The sequence below is a fragment of the Molothrus ater genome, chromosome 4 (assembly GCF_012460135.2).
Source record: "Molothrus ater isolate BHLD 08-10-18 breed brown headed cowbird chromosome 4, BPBGC_Mater_1.1, whole genome shotgun sequence".
Classification (NCBI taxonomy): domain Eukaryota; kingdom Metazoa; phylum Chordata; class Aves; order Passeriformes; family Icteridae; genus Molothrus; species Molothrus ater.
This window is the reverse complement of record NC_050481.2, coordinates 46,545,854-46,561,704: the sequence shown is the minus strand read 5'-3', so window position 1 is coordinate 46,561,704 and position 15,851 is coordinate 46,545,854. Positions and strand designations below refer to the sequence as shown.

The 15,851-nt window shown below is 37.8% G+C and overlaps 1 protein-coding gene across 1 annotated transcript in view; it reads right to left on the bottom strand.

Moving 5' to 3' along the window:
- The window catches only part of FRYL (FRY like transcription coactivator), a 163,885-nt gene that overhangs the window by 145,926 nt on the left and 2,108 nt on the right, over nucleotides 1-15,851 (bottom strand). Inside the window, exon 2 of the mRNA XM_054514559.1 lies at nucleotides 4,141-4,341. The gene's annotated coding sequence lies outside the window, so the exon portion shown is untranslated. The remainder of the gene's footprint in view (nucleotides 1-4,140; nucleotides 4,342-15,851) is intronic.

Below are 15,851 nucleotides of genomic sequence, written 5' to 3'. Positions count from 1 at the left end.
TGCTAGGATTACCTTTCATCACTCACTCAGAAGAGCCAATGAAATGTGGTTACAATTAAGAATAGGAGCTAAGTACACCTGAAAGGGAGAAGGCTCCTTTCCTCACACAACCCTGTTATTCCTTCTTTAACTCTGCTGTATGTCTTAGACTGAATCTTTATATTCTTTACAGCGTGCCTCAAATCGAAGAACAGTTCTGCATCAGAAGTGAGGCTTGCTGCACTTCATTATGGTTTTCTGAGCCACAGCATTACTGAGGAGGAACTAACCATAGTAGAAACAAGAGCTTAATGACCAGTGGTGCACTGTACATGGAAATTGCCCTGGGCCAAGTGAGGCAAGATGTATAAAGCCCTGATGAGCAGGGGCACAAGGGAGGGCAACTCAAGAGTTTATACAGGAAAGCTCTGCAGCTACCTAGGAGGTATCAGAAGTAGCTACATCACTTGTGCTTTACCCAAATCTCTGGAAAAAAAAATCATTTTTCTTATCTTTGACATACCTGTTTTGTTTAAATACATACAGTGTTTTCATTAGCTGCTAACCAAGGAATAAGCATTTTCCAGTTCCTTAAAGATTTCTGGTTTCCATTCCATTATATATCATAGATTTAAACTGCAATATGGAGTCTTTACTGTAACTTGTACAGTTACCCTACACCTTAAGGTAGAAGTTATTGTTACTTTTAAATTAAGCACCTCTCCAAGTGAATTGCTTTCAAGCAAACAGTTGCTGGCTGCAAACGGAGAACAGCAGCATCTCCACAACCAATATATAACAGCTGCCTGACCAAAAAAAGCATTAAAAATGAGGGTTGAAGATATATATGGATACAAATAGCTGTATATATGTGTGTATATATACATATTAAAAAGGGCTGTAATAGTGCAATTTTTAAGCAAGAGCAAAATTACCTAGCATACAGAGTTCTTCTCCACAATATTTCTGCTGATGCATAATGAGACTGCCAAAAAAAAAATCCACCACAGATCTAGCCCCTTTGAAGGCAAAATGTATTTCATTTTAGGTGTTAAAAGACACCTAAAGGTAGTGCCTTGTATATTATGCTCAATACAAAAGCAGATTATATTTTTTTAAATGTGGTCAAAAGAAAAAAAAAAAATCAATCACACTAAAATTTATTGTTTATTATAAAGATAAATTGCTGTTCTTTATGCCAGAAAATAAGTTAAAAAAACCCCAAACTTTACAAAATGTTGAAAACAAAAATTTATGAATGTTGAATGCTGCCTAAAAAGGAAACCCAAACAAACAAAAACAAAGCACAAAGTCCACAGAATCCTAGGGAAAGTACATCCTAAGTAAGGTTGAACTTTTTTTTCCCCTCTAGTCTGACAGACACTTTCCCATTTCACAGATTAAGCAGCTCTTCTGTGTTCCTATTAGATTTCCATCTTCTGGGGTTTGTTTGGTAGATGTGCCTCAGATGTTCCACATTATTTGAACAACGCAAGGCATCAAGTGTGAGGCATTCTACAAGCCATTTGTCACTACAATTAGGTATGGTCTTCAGCTCTTCGGCAAAAACATGCCTCTCTAGTCAGGCATCAGAGTGAGAACAAATGTCCAAATGAAGCTGGAGGCAAGGGGGAAAGCCCACAAAAAGCCTTCTTAAAAGTCACTGAGGCCCACTGAGCTATATCTTAATAGAAACTTTGTGATGAAAAAAGAACTTAAATTTCCTATTTACTTTTTCAATATCCATTTTAGAATTTATATTGACCAAACTAAAGAAACTGCGAGCAGAGTATCAAGTGAGTAGTAAGTACTCCTTTAATCCTAAATGATTATTTAAGGAGAAGAAAAAATAAAAGGAAGAATAAGAAATATTTGTTTTTAAATAAAATGCATTAAAAAAGCACTACACTTTTTCTCCTCATGATGATCCTCTATTAATTATACTGGAAAAGAAATTTACCAAACTTATTTCTTACACTTGCAAAAATGTTTGTGAAGTATTAACAGGCACGTTTCTTATTTTGAATATGTTCAGGAATTGCTTTTACAGAAATAGGTTTCTCAGCATCACTGGTGCTCCAGACAATTTTGCAGAAAAGCCATGTGAGCTTTTCAAGACCTGACTGGACAAAGCCCTGAGCAACAAGGTGGATCAGGAAACTGACAACAGGCAAATTAGCAACACCGAAGAAGAATGGCAACTGGGACATATTTCCATCTGTATCATTTTTCCCTATCACCCATATTTTTAAAGGAATGCACTTGCATAAAACTTTCTCTGCATTCTCCAACAGGAAAATAGATCCTGAAAGACCATTTCTCCAAAGTGAAAAACAAAAAGAAGCCCAAACACCCCAAACATTTATTGCCTGTACAAAACACAGTAGGCTTTTATTACAGAAGACAATAGATAGAAAAGCTGTGGACCCAGTACTAAGAATATTTGTTTTAAACCTGATTTGTTAAAAACCTGATTGTTTTTTAAACATCTCACAGTACGTATAAAAAGCACAATAATTACTGAGAAGTATTCCAAAAACTAGATCAGTACTGGACAGCCTTGTTCCCAATAAAGAAAAACTACACAATTCAAACTTGAACATTTGAAGTTTGTAATTGGAGTACGTTTTCTATATAACATATAGAAATGTAGAAACATACATAAAATTAGGTAAAACTAAAGTTGTCCCAAGCAGGATAAGCATGGACAGAAGAAAAACTTACAGTAAAAAATTATAGTAATGTTCTCAAACCCTCTGTCTCCATTGTTCTGCTTCATTTAAAAGATTGATTTGGAGTTCCCACTCTAATGTTCAAAGATGTACTTGCCATCCTTGAGCAATAGCAAGATATGGTGTATAAGGTAAACTCCTGCAGCAACAAATTTATTACACTTTGAGAGAAAGAATACCTCAGTACAAAAATAATTATGGTATAAAATTCTAACAAAGGACAGTTAAGGAGGTCAGCATGTTACATCACTGGAAATTAAAAAAGTAACAGAAGCAAACATGGGTACATGATATACTGGAGATGTTTCAAAGGCAGATCTTATCATGCACCCAAATTCTAATTTTTTGTATACTTCTGCACAGAATATATAGAACAATAAAAAATAAAGGAAAGTGAGAGCTATGAGTAAATATTATATAACATATATATTCTAATTATTAATGGCAGTTAGTAATAAAACAAAATATCCTATTAGATTCTACAAAATACTATAGAATATATAAATAATAAAATTTTCTTGAATACAGAAGTCCACATAGTAAATGGCATATCAACAACAGCACTTCAATATTTTCGTCCTATCACACCAATGTACCCTCTCAAAGGCCCCAAGAAAGCATGGTCTATCAGTTTTACCACTTGACTATAGAAAAGCAGTGTGTTATATTATTTTTAAAGGACAGTTTAGATGTTGGTTGGATCTATCCATGCTCATTTCAGCTCAGAAGTGCTTTAGGGACAATAGTTGCCCTGTACTTGGCATCAATGCCTATCTATTTCCTACTGGAAAATCCTAAGGTAAAATCCTTACATGCAAAGCAGCAAAGAAACGAGCATCTGTACGTGGCACTGACTTAGGAATGAGAACTCTGACTAAGGAACTAGAGGTCCCTTCCAGCCCAAGGCGTTCCACGATTCCATGACTGCCCCTGCCAATGAGCTGCAGTACCGGCCGCACCCACCAGGGGGCAGCGCGCGGGCGCCGCCCGCACACCCACACCGGGAGGGCCCCGCTCCCACCAACTCCCACCCGCACGGAGCACCGACGATCGAGAAAGAAAACTTGAGAGACCTGTTGAACATACAGAAATTACACAAAAGAAATACCAATTCAAGACAATTCGAGAATTACTAAATGCACAGAAACCACATCTGGCTTCGGAAGTCCCCACACAGATGACAGGGAGGCTATTTGCCTTGTTCCTGACCTCTTCCTCAGACATTCACTTTTGGCCATGATCAGTCACTACACTGTATTAAAACAAATGTTCTCGTTGGACTTAACACAGTACAGACAGACTTCTAGTCAGACAACTGATATCTGAACTAGCAGCTCAAGGTGTGTTCACAGTACAACACAGACAAGCAAAACAGAAAGAGATAGATGAAAATCTATTTATGACACTACTACCGTGAGAAAGACCTTACCACTTAGAAGCCATTGTTAACCACTGACGAGAGCTATCACAGTTAGGTTGGATCCATCAAGACATTTTCCCCACGAGTCCAACGTTGTGCTTCGAGATGTAAGAGTAGACAAAGATGTAAACAGCTTTGAGTCGGCTGGTATGTAGCCAAAAATTGGAGAAAGATCTCCAAACACAGTACAGACAAATGAAATACAGAACTCTGAAAAAGAAATGAGAAGAAAAATCAAACCTTAGACATTTAACAGAGATGCCAACAATTTCCCAATGCTTTAGAATTCTAAATTTATCATTTAAGAGTCAAAAACTAGAAAAATCTATTTGTTACATTTGTCTTCAAAATTGCTCTTCTGCTCAGAAGCTAATTATTTTTAATGATTTTTTCCCCATGAAAGAGAAAAATTAAAACTGACACCAAAATAACATCTGGTTTCCCACACTCAGCATATTCCGCATGCATCCATTCCTTATGAAAGGTTTCAATTGCACTTTAGTTACAATCATATTTTTATTAATCATATCTAACAATTCTAAAATGCAAGTGATTCTGAATCAATTTTTTCATATTAGTCCTTTTAATAATTTCTTTTCTGATTTTTGGGGTTTTTTTTTTCATCTGCTCAGTTAGCAGGAGGATGTGGTCAGAAAAAGAAACAAAATACTTCAGAGCTGGGTCTTCCTAACAAAGCCTTGAGAACTTCTGCAGATTCCTTCACAATAGAAGTTTGTATGCAGCTGACATACTTGCCACAACTTGCCTAGGCAGCAGTTTCTTTTTGTTCTTCTATAGTGCCAAACGACAGTAAAAGAAAGCACTTTAGTATTTTTAAATTTACCCTGAAGGCAGATCAAGCACTTTCAACTGCTTTTAACAACTCAAGTCTCATCATGCAGCAGCAGTCCACCACTCCGGAACATCTAGTTTATATGGGGAAGGTTTTTTTTCTTCTTTTTAAAATTCGTAGCTTGAAAAATTCTGGGAATTTTAAAATTCCATAGCTTGAAAATTTACCAGAAAAAAACTGTAAAGAACCCTGTACATCCAACACGATTTTCAGTGCTCTGATGCAGCCCAAATGTAGTAGTTTCCTTTAAGTATGTGTGAACTATTCAATCATCATCAATTCTTTTATGTACAATTTGTTCCACTTCTTAATTAGTGTTTCCAAAAATACAAAAGAGAGACCCATATAAGTGCAATCTAAGAGTAAAAAGCCACATCCTGAAGATTTTAACATGTAAGAGAGCTTAAAAGTGGGACTGCAAGACAAGCAAGAAAATTAGATAAACTTTTGCAAATAGGAGGCAACCTGAGGTTTATATATAAATTGGGAAAGCATTACATAAACCCTTGGAAAAGGAAGTCAAGTATTTCAAAGACTTGACTAGGTACAAAGGGAAGCATTTGAAGACAGACAAAATTCTGACTGTGAATTTTACCTGTTAAATTTTGCAACACTTTAATAAAAATGTCAACTGTTTTCCATAGTCTGCGCATTTGACAGTGCAGTGCATCAAATACACATCACTTTTTCCTCTTCAGACACTTAGGATAAGTTAGAATGTATTTCTGCTGTGCAGAAAACAATCACCTTTCATCCTACCTACATCAATAAACTGAAAAATTTCCTTTTTTGCTCCTCTTTTTTTTTATTAAAGGTAAGCAATAATTTTTTTCAGTTCATGACAACCCTTCCATTTGCCCTAGTTTGAAAGAGAGTGGGTCAGGTGTCCTTTAACTCCTCCCCTAATACAATCAGCAATTGAACACAATCAAACCCATGCATTATTACCCTCCCCAAAATTGACAGAATACCCAGACAGAAACCACCCTGGCATATGCTGACATTTTAGCTCACCACCTCAAGCAAAACATACATTCACAGGTACATAATCCATTCTCATTAGAGGCTTCCCTGCTTGCTGCCTTCAGAGCAAACACATAGAAATACATACAAATCTTCCTTCTTTACCACACCAGATTCAATCTCCCCCTCCCACCACACCACCACCCAACAGCCCAGCTGCTTAAGGAAGGAAATAAAGTTAAGCTGAAAACTGACTCGACTGTGCAAGCTTTAGGAAGGCACTGTCAGTTCAGATAGCTGACTGTTTGGAAAGAGGCCAGAGGCTGGGAAGCCCATAAAAACCCATGCAATGTACCCAAGTTTTTTTGTGCACACTGAGCAATAATGAATTTCATATTGTAGCTGCTGCCCTGAACTTCAAGAACAACTACAGCCAGATTTGAATACAACCTGAGGTATTCTACAGAATCAATCTGATCAGATTAACTCAGACTACAGGAAAAATAAAGTATCAGTAAAGGTAACAAAAAGGTCAAAAGTCTCCAACAGATGCCAGGGAAGCTTACAGTAGCTACAGCATATTGCTGGTTCATTTGGCTTCATTTCCTAATGGCAGCTGACAAGTTAAACTATAACTATATTTATCAGATTTGAAGTCAAAGGTATCACACAGGTGTAGTTTCAGTGTTTGGGGTTCACCCCTATGGAAGATTTATGAAAAGTTAAGAAGCAGAACATGAAAAAAAGAAACATAACAAAGTTGAAAATACAGGAGGTTTGCTATCATAAGGTTCAAAAAATAGTACAAAGAAAACTGATGCTACCTCCAAGTTTTCATATCTAAAAGAATTCAGAACTCCTCTAACAACCTGAATTGGAAAACACAAATAAAAATTCTGCCAACTTCAAATCTGATCAAGTAACAGCACATGTAACTTCTAATTATATGAACTCTATTTTTGGAAGGAAAGGTGTTCACAGAGCATTATTTTCAAGCTGTTGTATTATATTCACAGAGTAGCAGCTATAATGCTGGCTACTGTGCAAGACAGAACTCAGCTTTAACTTCTGAGCAGCAATTAATATGCTCCAATTCAGCACATGCTGCTAAGCATAGGAGAGGGGGTAGAGCAGATCACTTCCAAAAACTTCAAGGATGGGGATTAATACTAATGTTGCTGGAAACCCAAGTATCAGCAACCTCATTTAAGAAGATACACACAACACACTATATTAGAGCCTTCTTCACAATTACTGGCCCAAAAAATTTATTAAGATGATACTTCAAAAGACAAAAAGAGATAGTAATAGTTTTAGCCCATCTGCTAGAAGTGGTGTTTCCACACTACAAACCCTAACCAGGCTTCAATACACTGTTGGCTTTTACACAGGTAGAATAAAGGCAGAAAGGAACTGTATCCGTTTTCATGGCATCATTTGAAAAATTACAACAACAAGCTTGAAGTTTAGGGGCAAACATTTACACAATGGCACTATGGTACCCCGAACCTGTGACTTACCCCTAACTTCAGCTTTTTCTAGAACTAAGTAACCTATAACCTATTGTCACAAGCACTCCTGAGATAACACACCACCCCTGGTGAGCTCTGGTCCTCTTGTCAGCTAACACCACCCCTCCTACAGGAGGTATGAAAACAAGAAAACAACATTGTTAACTATAAATGTTAACTATAGTTAACAATGTTAACTATAAACTAGATTTATTATACAACATAGTGACTTTATACAAGACTTCCCTGTTACAGACCAATTACTCATTTTTTCCAACTACAGCATGGGAAAATGATACCAGAAGCCTGGAAGATTTCCAGTGGCTGACCAGTTCCCTTGTTCTCCCAACCTTTCCCTCAGCAAAAGCATGCACTACTAGACTATACTGAGCTTATGGCTTTCTGTCCTCCCAAGTAAGCAATACTGGTGACTGACATCAGAAATAGCAAAAAGAGGAGCTGGAGAGCACCTGAATACTACAGAAGCCACTTTTAAACTAATTACTTCATAAAACTGGATGTCATAAGAATAAAAAGGGAGAATGAAGTTTCCCAGGCTCCTTTTATTCAAATCTACTCCATTTCCTTACTGATGCTCAGCACACTGTGTATCAACAGAAGATTTTAGTAACAGCTTCGTTCTTCTGTTTCCTGTAAAAGTTTTAAGTATATTAACAGCGTATAACAATAATCAACACCACAAACTAAAAATGGTACTTGATGAACTGAGTGTTAGTAAATGCTGTCAAGAACACAGTAGTCATGCAATATTCTCCCAATTTCACCGACGATCTCCTTACTGAAAAAAAAGCTTTTTTCCACTCCACAATCCACACAACCAGTGAGGCTGGGTGGCTGCTGAACAATTAACTGAGGATCAATTAATCAGTTGAGTGAGGAACCACAAAAGTCGTAAACAGGAGAGACACAGGGTCACTAATGCAAAAACCAAGCCTTCAGGGGCTTGGGCAGGGAGAACTTCATTGAATACAAATATTGCAACTGGAAGATGTATAGATCATTGGTACGAAATTAATGTAGGTTCAGCTTTTACATAACTGATATGGAAATGAGATAACACTCATAAGACATATTGAGATCACCTAAAAGGATTCGTGGGACAAGAAAAAACTGCCTATCTCAGTCATAACAAATCTTTGGAATATAGCCAACCACCTGAGAACTACACGTGTTTTACGGTTCAACACTTTCTTCTTCCAAGAATTACAAATAGCTCTCCATTTACAAACGGATAAAGTTCAATTGAAATGCTCCTGTTTGTAGTGAAGAAGGATTTGCAAGATAAATTTGAGGGCTTGGTACTAAATGTGTAATAATTTGACCATGATAACTGAAACTTAAAATGGGTTATTTGAATTCTCTTTTCCTTAGTTAGCATGAAAAGGGACTAAGTAAGTGAATCCCAAATCTCCACTGGGCCAGGGCCACAAGCGCTGCCTGTTCTTTGACTCTTTAGCATAACTTTTTCTCTTTTGGAGTCTCATTTCAAAGTATTAGGAGTATGCCAAAACTCAGACCATGTTTTTACCACAGCAGAATAGATATTTCCATCTAGGCCTAAGACCTTTTCACTTTCTCAGATTATTCTCTTTAGAAAAACTGCCTTTACTAGTGCCACAAGACAAGCAACCCACTGCCTTCAGATGCAGTTACACCTTTCCAAGCTGTATGCCCTCTGATTGCTCCTTTACCCCTGCTATTTTCTGATTGTTGATTTAGAGGAGTGTTTCCTCAGCTGTAGTACAGAACCAAATATTTTGGGTCCCCCAAAAAGTGACCTTAACTATCTTCTATTACACCATTAATTTGGACTAGCAATCTGAGAGAAAGTATTTCTCAGCTGCTTTGCAAGAAACTGCAGCAGAGAAATACTTTCTCTGCAAGTGTTCAATCTGCAAGTGATCTGCAGAGGACCAAGAAATTACAGTTATTTCCTCTTAGCACGAGAGGTTGTAAGCAATTCAGATGTCAGACTAACTTAAAGAAATGTTGCTTCCACCAGGAGAACAGCTAAAACTAAGTTTGTATAGTATTTCCAAGAGAAGAAATGGGTAAGACCCCAGCTTGCCTAATCTTATGTCCCCTAGAATTTATCATCATCTGTGCCTTCTTATTTTATGTGTGCTTGGAAGGGAAAACAGCAGACTCTCACCAAGAGCAACAACCATCATGCTCTCCTCAGATGCACTGCTGCCCTCAACAGTAAAGCACAACAGTGCGTCTGGAGTGTTTGCATTCATCTGAACACCACTGCTCACCATCATCTCTATTAACAAAGTTTCAGCCACAGGAAAAGTGAGAACTTCAATGAGTGTGCAGTGTAGGCCAGAAGCTTAAAACTCTGACCTCCGCACCACCACTAAAGCAACAACTGAGAAATGCAAAAAAATGCTAAATGGCTTTAGAAACCAAACTCCTTTTTTCCCTTTTTACAAAATAAATTGCAAGCACAGCTAAACTAAAAATGAGCCTGAAACGAAATAAATTAGATCCAAAGAACAGGACCTTACATCACACCTTCAAACTGCTTTTGGCAATTTCCTATTTTTGAAAGTATCTCAAACCAAAGACAACAATCCCTTTTTATTCAATTGGTTTTTGGAGCTCACCATCTAGCAGGGTTCAAGCACTTGAAATTAAGGAATGATAAAAAAATTAACATCTTATGTAGAACATTTCTTCCCTTAACAGACTATTAAGGCTCAAAATACATTCTCTTTTTTTAAGTTCCGAAAACTATAAAACACTGACCACTTCTATTACGGTATATAAGAAAATGTGGCAATTTTTGTTAGTTATGACATAGCATTAGGAGGAACCAACATGAACTTTATGTACATTCAGTACCAAGGTCTATATGAATTAAATAAATAAATAACAACTCCCCACTGCTCCACCCACACCAAAAAAAACCTCACCACTTTATTCCTTCGAACAAAGCAGGCAGCTGCCTTCCCCACTTCCTCCCCTCAAAGCATCCTCAACAGAGCTTAAACTAAGGTCCTATATATAAAACTATATATAGAACCAGTAGCTCTTCCAATATGCTGACCAGACAACAATGAAGTAGAACATCAATAATGTATAATACAGCAAGTATAACATCAGTTAGCAGATTCCTTAGCTACTCAAGCCACTGCAGAAAAACATTCCAATTGATATATCCCAACCTAGTGCAATTATCTCTGGCCTCTGGAAATAGAATACAAATACTGCATGAAAAGCAGTTGTGCTAACTGCTTTTGAACTGCAATGACCAGAATGGGGACTTTGTTGTACCTGCAGACCATTCAACCTATTCTTTTTTCTTAAACTGTAGAGTTCATAGAGTCTATATTTACACAGGGTGAGATATGAACTTGCTTTTTTACTTTAAAAAAATGCTTAAATGAGGCCAGTCTGCATTCTCCAGCATAACAATAACAAACATTAAAGTAGCTGAATTATCCTTCTTGTTTCTAGGCACAAAACGTTAAGAAAGCCCTAATGATTTCTCTCTCTCTACATTCTAGTCTTCCCATAATAATCACATCATAGTTTTCAAACAGCCACCTGCAAAATTCAGAATGTCTTGTGTCCCTAACATATGTCAGTACTTAAACTTGGAATATTTGTATCATTGAGCTACAGTCACAAAGATTTTATGCCCTTAAACTACCTAAGTTTTATGTAAGAGTTTTATATACTAGATATGGTTTGATGGGAACATGCAACAAAAGATACTTTCAAATTAGGAAGACTAGGACATACTTGAAAATGGAACTATTTATTCTTAATTTAAAAAGGCAAGACAAGAGAACAACAACTCACACTATTCTGCATAACACAGAATGCCATATGATGCAATACCTTCTTTAGATATTCTCCCAGGAGATACAAGGTTGGGTTTCCAACTGGATCAAATCAGTTGCACACAATTTATCTCAGCACCACAAAAATACAAGTACAATCTGTGCCTGATGGTTTGTTTACAGATTTTGAATTAGACTATAATATCATGGCCTGCTCATGACTTATAGGAAAAGAAGTGTTCATAAACGCTTTGAAATAAGGTTCATTTTTCTCCTACTACAGCAAAGGCCCAAAATTATACTGAAGTGTTAAAGGAATGTGTAGGTAAAATCTCTCTGTTTCCTGCACCAAAAGCTTGTTCTATTTCTTTTGCACTTCTGTTTACCCAGCTTGCTGTTCCCACACTTACTATCCACCACTCTCACCCTCCCCAGCTATTCACCTATCAATTCTGCAGGTAGGTGCCTGTAAATACATATAAATATACACACAAACACATGTATCAACTCCATCTGAAAAGACAGCTCTGGTCCCCAGTTTTATATGCAACACCTACCACCAAAGTAATTTCAAACAGGGTGGCAGTGGTAGGCTCACAGCTGAAGAAACAGAGGGAATGGGGCAAGATCTCCATGATTTCTGTGTCAAGAAACAGAGTACCAGGTTTGCCATATCCTAGTGAAGATGTCAGGGAGACCTACATATGTTGTTACTCCTGCAAAGAATAAGAGCACTCATTTGCAACTCCTTTCTCTTTATGGGCTGATGTGGGGTATCCAGGAGCCCCCTGAGTCACACCAACACCTGTCATGGGACCAGTGACTACTCATCACCCTGTCCCAGAGAAGAACCAGGCCAGTCAGCAGTCACAGTGCACAGGGCAGTAGTTCTTCAGCTTTTTGGATGCCATTGGTTTTGGATGATGTCTACAGAGGTAGAAAGCTTAGTATTTTTGCTTATAGCAATTTTTTAACATAATCAGCATTACTGGCAGATTAGATTAGTTCAATTAAAAATCATGAAAATTCTGTCAACGTCAATATGTCCAGCTGCCACGAGCACAACCCCAGCAGGTCTTTCTGATTTAGCACAAGAGCAGAAGTGGTGTTGATAAGGACTATTCTCATGAAAGACAGATAAAAATTACTAGGAACACTTCAGCTATTTCCCATGCTAATGCCTTTAAAGAGAATCAGCCTTTGTCCAGGTCTACTCTTAGTTCCAAGTCCTCTTTAGGACATGGCATTTACAAAGAAGATGCTTCTTTATTTTGCAAAACTGGACAACACCAACGGAGAAAGTCACTCTTCGCAATAACAACTTCAAATGCAAATTCCTGAGGTCTCATTTTATCAGACCATTCCCAAGCCTCATGTTATAGATATTCCTTCACTTTTAAAAAAATTTAATCTCTTAATAGTCTCCCACATTGAATTAGTAGAGCCTTATCTTCAGGATCAAGTACAACAAAACTATCTCTATTTGTAGTTTTTATGCCCTCTCCAGCTCTTATTTTATAAACATATCCAACATTATATTCAGTTACTCTAAACAAACAAACTTAACTGCATAGGGCTGGTAAAACCTACACAATTATTGTCCTTGAGACTACTACAAAAAGCCAGCAGTAAAAGTTCAACAGCAGGAAGTCTGTGAGAGGCTAAGCAAATGGGATTGCATATGGCAAGGCAGATCTTGCCATAACCCAAGGATCTTTTTAGCACACACCATTTTATTTTGTCCTCCTCTCCCTTGCTTACTAACACACAGCTGGGGCATCTTTGAGCTCCTTGAACACTCTCTGCACAAGTATGACTAACACCATGCCCACTGGGGCCCAAACTTTAGTAGCCCCAAGGACTGTTGGCAAAAATGATACTCACTAAAGCTGCATTTAACCTACAGATTCTCTTCCTCCCTTAATGTAACATACTTGAGCAGTAATATTTTTTTTTAATAAGCTGCAGTTTATGAAGACAGAGAGAAAGCTTGAGAGGACTATGGAAAGAAAACAGGATCCTTAAGGTTTACCAGCAAGACACACACAGAGTATTCAAGTCCCATTGGAACTTTCCCTGGAACACTTTATAGAAGTCTGGCCAATGCATGTTAAAAAGACTAATTAATACATCAAGAAGGCAATTACAGCATTTTAGTATGATAAAGTGAACATGAAATCTCACCTGAACAAGAGAGAGTCTGGTTTATCTGGTTTAGCAAAATTATGCTATTGCTCTCTAGAAACACTCAAGATAAGGGAAAACAAACATTAAAAAGAAAAAAATTGCCACCCAAGATGAAAAATAACGTTGGCAACTGCCATTGACAAACTGCTTTAACATACAATTGCAAATATTCCCCAAGTATCAGTTACTTGGTTTTGAAGCAGCCTTCCAATAGTTAACTGACAAAACACACAAAGCTTGTTTTATTATCATGACCATCTTATGTAACATGTAACTTTACTTGAAAAAAATCTAAGAAGAGAGGGGAGAAAAAGGTTCAAGCCAGGAGTCTTCTCCCATTTTTTGGAATACAGGGAATAAGAAGAAAATAGGTCACCACACTAATTCCAAAGGGACCACCTGCACCACTCAAGTGGCATGTCAATAGTCCCAAGCCTACTGCTAGACACTCTTGTCTGTAGCTATTTCAGGCTAGGCCAGCCCCAGCTCTTGAAAAGTAAAGCTCTCTTACACCTGTATGGGCCAGCAGCCAAAGCAGCAGCTGGAATGATGGAAGAAAGGTCCTTCTGTAATGAGGTCTGTGCAAATTCCATACAGCTCAGCTTTGACTATTGTCACTAACCACAAAAAACAATTCATGCTGCTTCTGGTGACAAGGACAAGAATACCCACGTAAAGAACAAACCAATAAAACCCCAAAGCTTACAGCAATGGCATGAGGACACCAGGTCCTTGCACCAGATCAAATACACAGACATTTCAGAGAACCTCAAACTCAAAGAGGTTTGGTTTTGTTTTTAATACTTGTTCCTCTTCTATTTTTGCATGCAAACATAAATCATTAGGAAAAACTAGGGATAAATACAAAAATCCCTCAAAACTGAAGCCATGTCCAGAGCAAACACTGTTGTTCAACTAGCTCAAGGGGATTTTTTTTTTCCTTTTCGATATCTTCCAGTGATGGTATTGGACACTTGCTGTTTGAGACTGTATTCAGTCATTCTTCCTGGGAGGTGCTCATGTCAGAGGGAATTAGGATTATAATAGATTTGGGGGAGGGGAAGGAAGGAAAGGGAGGACAACAGAAATCTTAGAAGAGAAGAGCTATATGGCAGTACACAGATACTCAGACAATTAACTGTCGAGAACTGAGGATAAGCAAGCTAAATAGCAGAAAGAACTTCTCTTTAGTTGAATATAGGAAGGCAGAAGCAGCCCTAGCTGAGTCAGTCTGGCTAGCATCTATTACTGGAGTTCATCAGGATTTAGAGCAAGACCAGACAAGAATAATGCTGAATTCTGAAACCTTCTAACATTGCAACACTTTTCCAGCCCACTGTGATTCCTGGGAGGATTATTACAGATACAAGAGTTGTAAAGGCTGAAAGTTGTTTGGGTGCGAGCACGCAGAAGCTGCAGAAAGCAGCAAACCACAGCCAGGCCGTGTGCTAGGCCAGCTGCCCCCTCACTGAGGAAAAGCTACATCACATTTTCTACTGGTAAGGCAGGCCAGTAACCACAGGTACAGGGTCACAAACCCTGAAATATTATCCTCATTTTTCTCACAGTAACTCACACAGCCCACACGTGCATGTAGCTCCTTCCTCTGACATTACGTGCACAATATCTATAGTTTCTTTCAAACTAAGGCTTAAATGTAGGCAAAATTGCTAAAAACTCACAGCACTCTAGGCTAGAAGGAGCACATTATGCACCCATGCTCTGTATTATGCAAGTCCACTGAAGCGAAAAGTTTGCCTTCACATGTCTTAAGGAGCTCAGACAAAAAATCTGAACTTGTCCTTTGGTCCTTTATGCAATAACGAAGCAGTCTTCACCTGGCAAGACAATGAAAACAAAACCCCCTTAAATACAAGGCTAGATATAAAATAGGCAACTCCTGCCTGATGCAGAACACATCGTTTTCCAAGTTGTTTTCCTTGATGCATAGCCACTGAAGGGAATTATAATCTTCTTAAGTTCTTAGAAAAAGCAAATACAGACAGCATGATCTCAACTGTATTAGCAAAAACTTTCAGCATACCAATTAATTTTATCACCCCCAATTAGAAAGACAAGTATTCACAGTGAAATAAACATACGAGGACCACTCTTGAGCTAGGAGGATGACTCTGCAAAGCATTAATACAGTAACATGAAAAATGAACAGTTCTACTTTTTGCCTTAGCCTCTACAACCAAAAACTTCCCTTCTTAAAAGTATTATGCTATTACATGAAAACCAGCTATCACCATGCTTTGGTTCACTTAGGCCAGTCAAACAGAAATAGAATTAGTTGAATTTTCCAACTTTACCTTAACTAACCTCACAGAAGAATTAAACAACTTTTCTTTTGAAATGAAGCTCAGCAACAATGTTCTACAACATCCCAAA